This window comes from Anser brachyrhynchus (assembly GCF_964034855.1).
Source record: "Anser brachyrhynchus genome assembly, chromosome: 2".
Taxonomy (NCBI): Eukaryota; Metazoa; Chordata; class Aves; order Anseriformes; family Anatidae; genus Anser; species Anser brachyrhynchus.
In genome coordinates this window covers 150,849,106-150,864,587 of record NC_137695.1, presented here as the reverse complement: position 1 = coordinate 150,864,587, position 15,482 = coordinate 150,849,106, and the positions used below count along the sequence as shown (strand labels likewise).

The following is a 15,482-nucleotide window of genomic DNA, read 5'->3' as shown; positions in this document are numbered from 1 at the left end:
ACTGTTGGGGTCACTATTTAGCAATCTGAAATTGGAAAGTAAGAAATCAAGGCCATGTTGTCTTGGCAAAGGTTTACCTTAGATTATGAAAGTCCTTTGATTCATTCCTTGTGCAATCATTATAAAAGTCACAGTGTGTGAAGAGTGCTGGCTTTTCTGTTCCCTCATACCTATGTCCAAAGGGGGACAAAAAGGAGATAGAGGTAATGGACAGTGATGGGTCCTGAGCAATGCCCAAAGAAATGGCACCTTTTCAAGACTCTCCCAGGAGTTATGACCCAGCAAGTTCCCTGGAGGAACGCACTTCAGACAATCATGTTCCAAGTGGTTTACTTCTAAAAGGATGAGTCAACATGTGACAGAAAGGCCAAGGGGACGTTTGTTTCCCAAATCAGGTGATGGAATCAGTACCCATTCTCCAAATGTAGAAAAGATAAGACTTAGAAAGTCTATGACCTCCCTCACCTTTGTCCTGCAAGGCTGATAAAGCTCTGTAGTGATCTAGGCTCTTACAACAAAGAAAAGTTTGCTACAGAGAAAGAATATTGAGAAAATATTAAAGATATTGTGGGAAACAGGGATAAGACCCTGAAGTGAACTGATGGTAAATCTAGCCCAGCAGGCTGGTGGATGGAGCTGACAGGTAGCAGGAAGCTCTTTCTGCTGAAACACGTCCTGCTGTTCTGAGAAAGGGATTACAGCTTTGAGTACCTCTATTTAAAAAGTCACACAGTGTGAAGAGACAGCATAAGATCTTGCCTATAACACCTACAAAACTTTCAAAAGTGATTAAATAATCCAATATACTGCTACTTTTGCCTGTCAAGCTGATACCACTGCAGTCCTGCTTGGTCTAGCCATCTGAACTGACTTGTCTGTCATCTGCGTGTGATTCATTCAGTGCTTGTGAAGTGCCCACGTTGGGATGTTGCACTTTTGGGGCTCTTAAAGGTTACGTCTGTCTAAATTGAGTTGTTATGGAACTGGGTATCTGCAGTAGCTTCAGCATGGTGGGAAGGAAGGTGAGGAAAGAGGCGTACTTTAATAGATGGTGTGGAACATACCAACATCTGTCAAACAAATCAAATACCTCAACACATTTTGTTTGATTTCCTGTCTTAGAATTTTTTAGGTTACATTTGTGATATAATTTTGGCTTCTGTTCTGTTTCTCTTCCCTATTTGGCTGTTGTCATTTGTGAACAAGGCACAGTGATGGTGCACCTGTTTACCATCATAACAAGAAAAAAAAAATGCTCATCCTCTTATATCTTATATTCTACACTGGAGGAGAACATAGTCTGTAAAGTGAGGACATTTATATTAACATATGAAGTAGCACATTACCTGATACTGTGGTTTTAATTTTGAATAGAGTATAAGCACTTTAGACACTGAAATGTAGCTATCTTTTACCAGAAGAAAAAAAAATCCTGAGAAAGAAAGCATCTTTTCACCCAGTTTACCATTTGACGTGTGTATTTGAGTCATAGCTTGTCAAATACTAACGAACAAGGCACACTAGTGCTGTTTTGTCCATACAGAATATTTTTCCTCTAGGACTCTCAAAGCTCTTCAACAATCAGCCTTCAGTCAGCAAGCAAAGTACAGATGGTCAAGTTGTGCTCAGTTACTAGTTTAATGCCTCTGTAAAATGCATCGGACGTGGGCTACTGGTGAATAAAAGAGAAGGGAAGGGAGAGCATGGGACAAAAGATCAGTATTGTTTAATTGCCATCATGATGTGTGGCATGATCTGGAAATGTGCCAAATAGCACTATTTCAGGCAATGCTTGAAGGATAATTTCTGTTCCAAGCTTTCCTATATGCAGCATAGACAAGACAGCCATGAGGTTCCCCCCTATATCCCAGAGGAATATCACATCTGACTTTGCACCTGTAAACCCTCACGTTACATTGAAGGAAGGTAATCAAAATTCTTAGTTTCATCTTAAGAAAATGTTACATTAGTTCATGCACTGTGAGCTGAAAAAAATTCCCCTACAAATAATATTTACATTTTAGGGCCACAAAGGGCAAAGTGTCCTCGGTCCTACAGCGACAGATTGCTCCCTGATCATGTTTTATTTAACAAATAAATAGCCAGAGAAGTGCAGGGCAATACTTTGGCCTCATTATGTCTGTTCCACATGACTCCATTGGTGCAAAGGAGATGTAAAAATCCATTTAAATACGACTGAATATTCTCTCCTTGTGAGATGGTCCTCTGTAGGCTTAAAAAACTATTATTGCACTGCTCTGTTAGAAGGAAAAGCAAATTACCATGTAATGTTTCCCCACTGGCCTTACTGACATTTCTCCTGGTTTGTAGAACTCCAAGTGAGATAAGACTCAATCCCTGTGATTCAGATCAGTGTGAAAATGAATAGATCTTGGTGGACCATACTGCATGGGTACTCCCAGTGGGCAAGACAGAAAATGCAGGTTCTGCTTTTCATATAAGTGTTGTGCAGTAGTCGAGCAGACTCTAGTCAGACTCAGAATGTAGGACTGGATCAAAAAAGATTCAAAGGCAGACATTGGCTACAAATCCTTTGAGGTGTTTTGCAGACAGAGAGGAGGTAAAGTTTTGTTTTGGTAAATTATGTGAGTCCCTAAGGGGTGTGCGATACCTGAGTTTGCATACAGCTGGTTCATCTGTGGCATTGTGGTGCGCGCTCTAGCAATGCCTGGTTTAACGGAAAAGGTCTCTGGCTTCTGTGTCCAGCCCTGTTTAGTGCAAACACAATCTGGGAAATGCTTTCCACTGACTAGAGGACCCTTATAATGCAGAAGGAGGGTTTTGAACCTTGCATCCTCCCCCTACTTCTTTTTCCTCTCCAGCTTCTCTGTGTGCTGCTAAACCATGACCACGGACCGTGCATTTAAATCCCACTGAAAGAGACACTTCAGGGGAACTGCAGGACATTGCAGAACAGGAAAGGGAAATCTGAAAGGGCAGAAGACCAGCAGTTTTCAAGCTGCAAAGCCCAGCTATTTTGATGCAGAAGCTAGGAGGAAACAGAAGAGAAAGCAGTGAAGACAGCTAGGAGTTTCTCTTTTAAAGCCACTGTGGCTTAATTGAAAGTGCTAAAGATTGTAATAACTCCAAGCACATGATTTTGTCACCAAGTGCCATTACGCTACAGGCACAATGCAAAAGGCTAGAAAACCAGGCTTCAAGACATATGCCTGGCAAGGCAAACAGAAATGAAACAACACCTTCATTGTGAAGTTTTTGTCAGGACATTTGCATACCATTGATAGATATTTTTTTAGCTGTTATTTGGATGAATAACACTGGGCTGTGTCCTTATTTTTTTTTTCCTGCTTTGTAACATTCTTGCATGATTTGATAAGGTTTCCCCAAATGTTATTATGTTAAACAGTGGGTTTGAGAAGTTCAGTTTCCTCTTCGCTTTGCTTGCCTTTGCTTGGAATGCGTGTGGTTTCCCACGTGATTTTCTTAGTGTCATTACATGATCTGCTGGCTGCTTTGGAAAAGTCAGATGAAGAGGCTGGCTGCTGGCTGTTTGTTTGCCACCATGTCACTGGTGCCAACAAAGCTGCTTCAGAGGTCACACAACAATTTGCCTCACTGGAATAATGCTCCTGAAAAACAAACAAACAAACAAACAAACAAAAAACAAACACCATCATCTATCACGTTTCAGGTAATCACATCTTTATAGTATTGTCACTTTAACACCTTAAGGAAAGAAATGAGCTTTTAGAAAAGGCCTTCTTTTTCTATAGGGTGTAAAAAAAACATTGAAAGCAAGCATCTGCTGAGTAACATTTAGTGGTTGACTAAATTTCCCCATTCTTCCCACAAATTCGTACTTCCCTTTTGCTCAGGACCGTTTAGTATCTTCTCTCATGCGCACATCTTTCTGCACACATGAAGGAACAGTGCCTATGAATCTTCCAGCTACCAGTCAAAGCCTGTGAGCTCAGGCCATAAAGCATCCTTCTCAGACTATGAGAGGTTAAGCCCTGGCCGTAACTAATGTGAAATGTAGGATGGCTGCATGTTGAGGGCACTAACCAGATTCAGTTCCCTCCTCCTTTACAGTCTTTGAGTGAAGTTACAAACTAGTTACAGCTGAGCTGATCCAGCAGCTTGCTGCTGCCAGAAAATGGAAGCCCAATCCCCTTCTTTTCTTAACTCCACTTCTTGCGCATTGGGCTGTCCTCATTTCTTTGTATGGTTTGGTGCTCAGATGACATTTACTGAGCCATTTCAATTCATGAAACCAGCAGAAAAGCATTCACTTTTATTTTTTCCTAGTGCTTTGCTGGTTTCATGAGCTGAATTGGTTTAGGAAAGAGTCTGATAGTCATCAGATCTGGCAAAGAAAAGAGATGGATTTTGGAGAGAGAAGAGTAAGATGTATAGCATGCAGCTTCACCCTCTCTGAAAAGGAGTACTTCTCCTTCTGTGCATGAATAAAATGAGGAATAGTCTTCCTTTTCTTTCTCATGGTGTTGTTGTGTAATGACATTAAAGACTGCCAGACTACAGCAGTGAAGGGGAAATAGATGGAAGTTTTTGCCCTGAGTCTGTCTCCTATTAACCATTAACAAAGACTTCATTATAACCTTTAGTATTTTTCAATAGTTTCCTTTAAAGAGCATTTATCCTGGGAAGTTGATTATTCTCTTAGGAAAAGCAAAATAAGTTAGTGTATGCACCATCCCATACGTATTTCTAACAGATGAGTTCAGACTTCTGCCTTCAGGCAGGAAAGAAACCTGTGGAAAACTGAGATCACTGATCCTGTTGCCTGAATCCATCTATCCAAGTTTAACACGCTTTGCAATTACCTTTAACTTGTGGTATTGAATTGTTATTTCCCATCCTGGTCTCTATTTCTGTGGGTTTTAAATGAAAATATGTCTTTCTGGGCTCCACGTTGATACCATTTGGTTGTGAGAATTTCAATCAATTCTTTCAAGGCTTCTGCTGGTTGCAGACTGACTGCTAATTGAAAAGCAAACCAGACTAATGCAGTTGCACATGGTTCTGCCAGTGACAAGCAGAGATCCTCAGGAGTCTCTGCAGGAACTGACAGAGCTTCTCCATATTAAATTAGGTTGCAAAACTTCCCCCCCAAAATGCAAGGGCTGCCCTGAGAGCAGCAGAGTGGCTGAGAAGCATTCAAAGTGCTAAGCAGTGAACCTGTGACTGCAAAACAGCTCCACTCTCAGTTACGATCTGATGACTAAAGCACTAGTAAGCATGACTACGATGCAACGTGTATTTGGAAGTATGAAATGGATGTAAACCACCAAAATTTGCAGTTGGTTACACAGCAGTGAGTCTGGAGTTGTATGAACAGAGTACAGCTCATCCCTGCCCATGGCAGGGGGGATCCTTGAGTAGGGTGAGCTGCAGTGTCTGATCACTCTGTGTCCTGTGTGTCCTGAAGAGCACATGTGCTTTTGGGCACTCATCTGAGTGGCAGCTACAGTTTCACAAGGCCTTTCAGTTGCGCAGAGGATGCCATAGTCCAGAACTGGTTATCTGGTAAAATGATCTCTCTTGCAGCAGGGACTTGAACCCTTGTTTGAGAAGCACTGCCAGCTCTTGACTTCGAGAGACCTTATATTTGCATACCATCTAAAACAACATGCCTGAGTATTTAGGCTCATCAGACTTTTCTGTGCAGGACTATTTCCTTTACACGAGAAAGAAAAGACATGCCCTGAAATGTCCCCCAGAGTGCAGTGCCTGTTATCCCTAGCTCAGTGGAAAGGTATCTGGTGAAATCCTGAAAAGCTAAGCTCTGTGTCATGGCTGGTTGGTTGAGTTATGGCATGGACCTCAGCAGAACTGCATAAAGGCAGCAAATCAGCTGAGAAGCAAACCCTATGACTGAGAGACCTGCTCTTCTCGCTGGAGAGCGCAGGTCAGTGTGTCATCTAAGATGCCCTGTTACCACAGCCTCTGAGCTTCTACAACTTTGGGGCTACTATCAATGATATGTGTGATTGGCAAGAGATTAAAGATCTCTCATATATATATATATATTTTTTTTTTCTGTTGAGCTTTTCACCTTGGGTACTTTCAGCATTGTCATCCCTCCATCATTTCTGATGTCTATATGGCACAACATCTTTGTGTGGAGTTACCTGTCATAGCTTCTGCAGCACAAAGGTCTGAGTGTGGTGCTTCGCTTTCATACAGGATGCACTCAAGTGAGTCCCAAACGCTCACTGCTCTGTGCATGTGTGCACAAGGGATGAATGAAACCACGGTTTGGTCCCAGCTATACTCTGTATATTAGGTTATTCAGGATACTGGTCTCCAGGGTATGGCTGCCAATTCCGAGGGCTAACTGTCAGATACTTAATACCAGTTCACAATACCTCACATCATGCCAAAAATCAGAGTACTCCAAGCCTTCCTGCTGGTGCATAGTTGGCTTTCTGCTTGCTCACAAGTTACACAACACATCACTGAAACAAAGACAGAGCAAACAGATTAATGTGTTGAAGAATCTGGCAGCAATACAAGCATAGGTCAAAGTCACTCATTTCCCGCCTTCTCCAGAAAGCAGGAGTGGAGTGTGGGAAAGAGCAAAACCATTTTTTTTTTCCTTTTAAAGGTTTTAATTCTTTTGCTGGAACAAGTCCGGTAAAGGAGTTCTTGGCATTCAGTGCATAGCTTACAGGTGTGTTTCTTTGTGTGAGTGAGTGGAGCAGAAGGAAGTGCTCTAAGTGAGAGTGGCTACAGAGCATGACTCCCATTTCATAAAACACGTCCAACACATTTGGTGCAGTGATTTCCCTGAACACCCAGCAAGTTGCTGGTTTCTGATGATCTACCATTTAGTGCCATTGAACAGCTCACGTTTGAGCAAGCACAGTTATTTTCAGCCTGCTTTGTGCTCCTTAAGTTAGTTGCTTGCAAAGTGGAAAACTCAGTCTCAATTTTTCTGGCTGTCCAGAATTTATGCAAAAGGAACTGGCTCTGTTTGTATGCAGGCCTCCTATTTGTGTTTCCATATGATGAGTTTTATATTCAGGTGTTTTTCAGAGTTTAAAATCTCTTTCCTCCTCTCCGAAGAAGGAAGGCATTAAGTTTTTATTTATACAGGCCATAATGTCGTAGCTGTTATTCCACCACAAAACCTTATCTGTTTGTTTCTTTTTTTTTTCTGAACCATCTCTCCCTTTTGCAAATCAGTTTTACACTATAATGGGATGACTCATAAAACTGAACTTCAGTTAATGGGGACATTTCCTATTACAAGTTAACCTACACACCTTTTATCATCAGTGGAGAAGACAGGCAGCCCCCAAGGGGAGCTCGGTGTACCCTGCAGCTCTGTCTGTCTGTCTGGAGGAAGCTCTCCTGTTCTGATGGCTACAGGACGCCTAGGGCAAATCCAGTCTTCTGAGCTCACAGAGTACCAACACACGAGAACACACATGCTGACAATTGTTTGCTTCTTCAATTTTTTTCTATTTGCAGTCCAGTTGAGTCTAGGACACCTATGTTCAGCTACACAGGAATTACTTTTATGGTTGCATAAAACATACTGAACAGCTTTGGGGAGGAGGGGAGGAGAAGGCAGGAACACTACAAGTTTATCATCCATATTTCTGTGGTGGTGATTTTCTTTCCGAATTTCATGGTTCTTCCTGGGAGAAACCAGGAGGCAAGACATGACTCTTCCTCAGCAGAAATGGGTACTCCACAAAATTACAGTCAATTTTAGTCATTTTCAGGAGAACTGCACCCCATACTTATATAACATAATATATAACATAACATAATATCAACCAGCCCATATAGACCTTTCCCTAGCAGGTCTAATGGTAACAAACTCATAGGAATAATAATCCCAAATTCAAGTGCCTGATACATTTCAAATATTTCCTGCTAGAATCTGCATGTGGCCTATAAGAAAATATTGTTTTCCCTCAGGTAGAGAGTGGCAAATTGAGGTGAAGGGGATAAATGATTTCTCCACACATTGTACAACAAGAATGGCCTGTTAATATTAAATATGTGATAGAGCATCACCAAGATCACCGGAAGCTCTGCTACTGTCTTCAGCAGGCAATACGACCTCTAACATATGATTATCTTGCTTCATAGACAGCGTCTGAAAAAGCAGAATAGCAAAAATGTAATTTTATACACTTAAACATACCCAAACCACACGAGATAAAGGTATCTATAGGGAAGAACGCTGGTCTTGTGGGTGAGACATGAGGCTCTAAGTCAGGAAATAGGTTGAATTGTCTGTTCTTTCATGAGCTTCTGAGGTGAACTCATGCTGGTCTCTTACATTCTGTTGGTCTGTTTCTCCATACTGGTAACATGGGATTGATGCACTGCTAGTATTACTCTCCCAGTGAGTCTCTCTTGAAACAATCTCATGCTTTTGTTTTCTAAGTCTTTGCATTCCTGTGCCAGCAGTAGCAGGCTGAAGCAAAAATTAAGATTCTGGATTTTTTATAAGGCTTGTTACAAAAATTTATTTTTCACTTTTTAAAATCAATACTTATGGTGTAAACAAAGCTGATGATAATAAAATTTCATTTTATCACAGTGATTTAAATAAAATTCAGTTTTTCAGTTGGCTGCACTCAGTTCACTTTTTAATAATTCAAGTTTTGTCTTTCCTTGTGAAATACTTGCAAGTATCTGACTTGTGAGTGCTTTAGAAAATGTCACTCTCCTTTGTTATCTGCAAAAGCCCAAATGTTCCTTGAGCCTTCCAGCTCCTCCTCTGGGTGACAGCAATACTTTGTAATGAATGGATCACAGGGATCCCCCACTTTGCAAACCGGAAAACTTCAAGCCTGAGAACTGGCATGAAAGTGGCACAAACTGGTAGGAAAACAATGCAAATATTTCTGGAAATGTTTTCTTGAATCATTGTACCTTCAATTAGTCAGTGCTTTTGGCAACAGTACATCTGAGCCTTGCAACCTAACTTTGAAGTGTTCTCAAACCTTCTGCACGTCTCTGTTCCCAGCCTTTCTTTAGGACAAACGTCTCAGACCTTTCATGTTTGATTTGTTTCTCATCTCTGACATTTGTTCTGATTTTGCCCCATGAATAAACCAGCTTTTACCACCTGATGTGGAGACCCCAATGACTAGGCTTTTTGTACTCCCATGGACTCAATAGCTATAAATATGACTCAGTAGGCCTCATCCTTCCTCCACTGAGTCAGAGCGCAAAAGATGCTTTGACCATGTGAAGGATAAAGTTGGAAAGTTTCCTTTGCAGGTGTAATGCACTTGCCCACTCTTAATATAGAGGAAATAATTTTGTTGGAAGAGTCAGTCTTGAGTATTTATCTTGCTATCTGCTTTGATGAATGAAGTACATTGAGCTTTCTACACAGTGTCATGCCCAACCTACATGAAAAGTTAGCTTTTTAAAAGTTCCTGCTCTCTTCTTTGTTATATATTAAACTCTCCTCTCTTTTATGTTGTTAGTCATGCATGCCTTCACAGTGAGAGAAAGATGGGATAGTCTCAAGGCAAAGAAACCATTCCTTTTACTCTTCATCATCTACTCTCTTTCCCTTTTCAAGAGCTGGAATGTGATGACTAAAAGTTAAACTTTTTTCAGAATGTTGCCTCCCGTATCTTTGGAAATTTGTGAGTTGTTTGCTCCAGAGTCCAGTGTTCTCTATTTTCTCCATACTCACTACATATCTCCTGACTCAAATGTGGTCTGAGTGATTGACCACATTTCTTGTTCCCACTCATTTTAAAAATCACCATTTTTTTTCTCTCTCTCACTCTCTCCCCTGGTCTAATCTTCTTGCAATAATCATGTTTGATTAACCTGAGCGTCACTGAAATCTTTCTGAGGCCAATGGAAATATGCCCACTGCATTCAGCAGACTGTGTGGATCAGACACATTAGAATTTACTGGTAAACTTCCAAGGAAGTGTTTTTGTGTGGGTCTTTATTTTATTTTTATTTATTTTTATTTTTTCCCCCTGTAGAATTTGATGATTCATTGTGGCTAAACCTTTTCTATGACTTTCATCAGGAGACAGCATGCACCGCCAAGACCTTCAGTCCAGTTCAACTTCCCGTTCTGCTTGCTTCAAACCAGAATGCAAACTTTCGTTTTTCTGTCTTAGATGTGTTCTCAAGCCATGAGACTTTTCTGGGTTGTGTCTCTCTCCTACCTCTTTTAAAGGTCTACTTTATTTAAATTAACATTTGATACACTTGATAAATTATTCAGTGGTTACAGCACTCACCTGTAGTTCATGAGAGTGAAATTTAAGTTCCTATTCTGAACTAGGTAGAGTAAGTCCTTAAGCCTGGGTTTTCCACATAACAGGCAGGTGTTCACAACACTGAAAAGTGGTGGGGTGATTTACTATTTTACCTATGCATAAACAATTTTTAAGTCTCCTCTGTTTCAGTGCAGAGCAGAAATATTATGAAAGTATACATATCTGCATGGCTTAGACTAAATCCTCTCTCTGTGGTTCTGGTCCCTGCCTGGGGCAAAACTGTACCCATTCTGCTAATGATGTTTCCTTCTACAAAGGCAGTGGTGACAAACCAGTAGACACTATTTAAGAATTAACTTCCTCTTCATTGTCAGCAGAACAAAGGTCCCAAAATTTTCTGCTGGAAGTCTGGCTGTAGCGGCTACCAATAATGACACAATTTTTCAGAGACAGGAGAAAATCTGCTGTTGCACCCCCCCCACAGCATCAACTACATGTGTGGGTGTAGCGACATAACATATGGAACTAAGCAGTTCCAACAACACCCTGTATCCAAGCATTCAAACAAGCACTGAAATGCAAATGCCATGACAGAATGACATCCCTTCTCAGCCTTCCCACAGCCCATGTCTGACACCACACCAGTGCTCTTTGCAAGTATAATAGAGAACATTACTGTCATGGTAAAAGATATTTATGTAACATCTCCAAATACCTTAAACAACAGGCATTAAACCTTTTCACGAACAATGTCTGCTCACCTGTCCTTCAGCACAAGGAGTCTGCTAATAAAAAATAAGTTAGAAATCCCTAATGATATTCTACGTGCTCTTTTACAAAGATCACTTACAGCCCGTGAGCAGGCAGATAAAATGTAGATGGTAATCAGTGCTTACTTTTTCCTGTTACTCGGGAAAGTGTGGTAGAAGATTTAATTTTAGTATTTCTCACTTTAATGAGATTATAGTCCTTTTGAAAGAATCATGATAGATACAGATATACTGGAATATTACCTAGGAATTTCCATCTGATTCTCCAGTCTATAACCCCTCTTTCCACAACAATATACGTGAACCGGGTCTGGCCTTCTCTATATCTGTTGGTGTCCGTTTTTGGCTTAGTTTCAACCTCGTTGAAATTTTAGCGTCCTACATTAGTTCCAGATGTTCAATTTCATCTTGCTGAGAACCCTTCTGGACACATGCTCTGGTCATTGCAAATTGTTCTCTATGGGTAGACATCAGTCACCAAGTCACCAAAACTGGGACTTAGGCTGTGACAAAGGCCACCATAATTCACATGTCCCTCAACTAAACCCTAGTTTAGAGCTGGAATAAAACAAACAAACAAACAAAAAAGCCAACAGAGTTTAGGGCTAGGACAAGAGTTGCTACTCCCTCCAAAAAGGATGTGTCTCAGTGCTGACACCTACTGATCACCACCAGCTTTGTTGAAGTAAATGCAATAATGTCGCTTTCCAGCCCAGGATGTAACTGGGCCATCGAGGGATTTGGTTCAGAGTTGCACTGTCCCTGGTGGCCCTGAGTAAACCTGACCCATAAGCAAGTGATGGAGGGAGGAGAGTAGCAAGAGGAGGTCGAGGTCTGACCTCGTACTCACGCCTAGGAAAGCCCAGTCTTGAACCGTGCATCCAGGGGCACAAACTGGATCTCTGTGTGAAAGTGCCATAGCTCTAAATATTACTGAAGCAGTAGAGCTGTGCTAGTTTGCACTCATGAAGGTCGTATCTCCAAAGCAAACTTCTGCAGTGTGAGAGGCAAGATCTTGTTTATCTCTGTGCATCAGGTGGGTGGTGACCTCAGAATCAGAGCAAACGCTGATCACTGCTGTTGTCACACCATCTCCCACAGACCAACCTGCAAAAATAAATCCCATTTCACGTGAAGTAGGAAGACACAGAGAGAAATGTTTCATTCTCCCAGCCCCAGTTCATTTAGGACAGTTGTGCAATTCAGGGCTCTGTGTGTGCATAAACAGCCTTGGAGCAATGCTCATGGGCTGGAGCACCCATGGGCAAATTTATAGCTGAAGGGGAAAAATCGGTCATAGCAATAAACTTAAAATAATACTGCTCCAACAGGGACGTCATGTTGTGTACTTATCTCCTCACCCCAAACCACATCACATACATTTAGATGTGTGTCGGAAGTAAGACTAGTTATAAACAGCAAAATTTATGTAGACTGGTTCATCTGAGGTCTGTAGGCCTGATTCTCATGCTAGTTATACTGGTAAAACTCAACATATCTGAACAACAACAGTGTGTAACAGTAAGTCTGGTGCGAGAGAGAGGAGAATTAGGCCATTAAAGCCGTGATCACTCAGATTATGTAAAAGCTTATATTCACTTTTTAATGACAGGAAACTAGGCACTTCTGTGGTTCAGGAAATACAAAGCTCAGAAGAAGCTTCAGAAAATATACACAGGAAGGAGGATTGAAGTGGGTTCAAAGTCTGTTGGTAGCAAACAGAACTTCTTCTTTTATTTTTTACCACTGCTTTTACTAAATGAGTTGGGGGGGGGAGAGCATGGGGGAAGGGATACCAACCTCCTTAAATCTCTTGTTTTTCATAATTTAAAAAAGGGGGATCTCCTTGTCATGCTGACTGGTTTTCCAGTGCCCCGAAGACGTCAATCATTGTCAAGACTCATCAGTTTACCACTGCTATCTGTGGACTCTGGGAAATTCTACCTTTTTACTGGAAAAAAAATATTTATGGAAAAAAAAAAAAGAAGTCAGCCTGTGGGCTTTTTCTATAGCACCTACATATTTCTGAAATCATACCACCGCTTAAGAAAATGGACTGTTTTTCCACAAGAAGAAAACATCTACTGTAGAATAGAAGTGACACTGAATTGTGGTCAAACATATACTGATTTATTAACTCCATATTTTCAGCTGTTTTCCTCATGCCACCAGAAACGTTCTTTGGAATGATATTGTTTAGGCATACTGTGAACTCCAAGGAGAATTTCATTGCTGTAAAAGGTTTTGTGACATGCTGTCTGATATTTACAGAAACCTCAGAGGGTTAGAAACTGCAAGAAGACAGAACTGCTTAATAAAAAATAAAAATAAAAAAAAAATAAAAAATGAACAGATACTTTTTTAAATTACATTTTTGTAAGTAAAAATATGTATTTAAATAATTTCTGTGCTAAAGAAATATATAAGCACTGTATAGCTGAGTATAAATTTCAGTTGTCCAAATGTTTTAAATAGGGTGGAATATTTCTTTGTTAAATCTAACGTTCAGACATTGGGCTGTATAATGTGCACTGATAAGGTACTCATGACAATGTGTCCTGATCTTGCCATGAACACCTAACCAACAGTGTGATAAAATAATATAGATTTTCTTTAAAGTCCTACAATAGAATTTAATAGAGAAGTATATCTCTGCTGTGGAGCTTAATGAGCAAACTCATAAAATGTGGAGACATGTTACAATTTTCTATTACGGTTCCTTAGATTTTATGTCATTTTTTTTACTGTCAGCTTTTTTATTTCTTGTTTTAACTATTAATTTCACTATAGTTAAATTCTAGTGGACTTCCCTATAATGTGGATTATTTGACATTTCAGCACTAACATCAAAAGACTTGAAGGGAAATTCACCAAAGCACAGGACCAGTTTCAGTGAATTTCAGCCAACGAAACAGTTTCAAAACTACCCCTGGGTTAAATGGAGCCAATACTTTACCCTCAGTTTGATACATGTGTCTAATTTCTTTGAATACGAAACTCTAGAGAAGCTTTGTAAATGTGACCCCATGCAAATCAAAATCTAAGAATGTTTTCATTATGTTCTGTGAACTGAAACTGCTGAGTTTCACATCTCTCTAGATATTAAACTGCTAAACCAGGGGAATTTTCACGTGTAGGTAATTAAGAAAACTTGATATTTTCAACTTCAGAATTAATTTTTTGACACTGTGCATTCTATTGAGTGTCAGTTATCAAGCTTCAAAAATTATTTATTTGGCATTGATATTAGGAAAAAAAAAGATCAGATAACTTTTTAAAAAAGAAAATGTTCCCAAAATCACTGGAGAAAAAATATTTATTATTTTATTTTATTTATTTATTTTTATTTTCCCTCAGGTCAGGCATGACTAGAATGTCCTGAGCTCTAATAATGGCCTCATACATTGGAAAGCCTTCTGTAGTGTTTTGTCTTCAATGAGTACTTGAAGACATTTCATTTGAATGGAAATGTTCTGATATCTTTTAATGTAATGTTGAGGAGTGTTCACATCACTCATTTTAGGCATTATTTATGTGATTTTTCTATTCCCCTTTCTTATTCTTGAGCAGCACAGTGTATGTATAAAGTATGAGTAAAACTGTTAGAACTACCCAGCCTGTGGCAAAGGCAGTTCTCCTGGGTCCTATCTGCTGTCGTGAACTCATGACCTTCTTCCCCCTCAAACTGATATTTTCACTGGAATCCTTAGCCACTGGGCATGACCATTAAGAGGTCATTAAAAAGAAGTCAAATTTCTGTATACCATCTAAGTCGTTGTGATAGAAACTCAGAAATTCTACTATGAATTCTAATGTCTTTTTTTTTTTTTTTTTAATTCCAAATTAGGGCAAAAACAAAGCAGCAAGTGGACTAAAATGTGGAGAAATGCTACTTCAATACCACATAAACATTTCTGTAACCTTAAAAGTTTTGTTGGAAGAAACTATGGATATTATCTGTTCAACATTCTGCTTGAAGAAGGACCAGCACCAGAGCATGTCAGCTGTGGTTTTGTCACTGAGACTGGAAAAACTCTAGTGACAGAGTTATCAATCCTGTATTTTGTCTGAGATTATTAAAGAGAAAAGTAGTTTGAGCGTGTTGTACTTGTTTTCCTTTTTTGGATAGGCTTTGTCTTCCATGATTGAAGCATCCTCAACAGTTGAAATCATAGAATCATTAAGGTTGGAAAAGACCTTCAGGATCATCTTGTCCAACCTTCTCCAACCAATAATATCAGCCACTTAACCATGTCCCTAAACATCAGGTCCAACATTTCCTTAAACACCCCCAGGGGTGGTGACTCCACAACCTCCCTGGGCAACCCATTCCAATGCCTGACTGCTCTTTCTGAGAAGAAACGCCTCCTCATTTCCAACCTGAACTTCCCCGGCACAACTTGAGGCCATTCAAGTTAAGGAAAGATTCAATCCAGCAAGAATGATCATCAAAATAGGGCAGTGGGAATTTAGACTAAAACTATTC

The 15,482-nt window shown here is 40.1% G+C and overlaps 1 long non-coding RNA gene across 1 annotated transcript; it reads right to left on the bottom strand.

Annotated features, from left to right (window-relative positions):
- Positions 1 to 984: 984 nt before the first annotated feature.
- Positions 985 to 12,141, bottom strand: LOC308190588. Its single transcript, XR_013947353.1, has 3 exons — positions 11,836 to 12,141; positions 6,372 to 6,461; positions 985 to 3,611 (listed from the first exon to the last, which is right to left on the bottom strand). It is a non-coding gene; the product is annotated as an uncharacterized lncRNA (long non-coding RNA).
- Between the last annotated feature and the right edge of the window lie 3,341 nt (positions 12,142 to 15,482).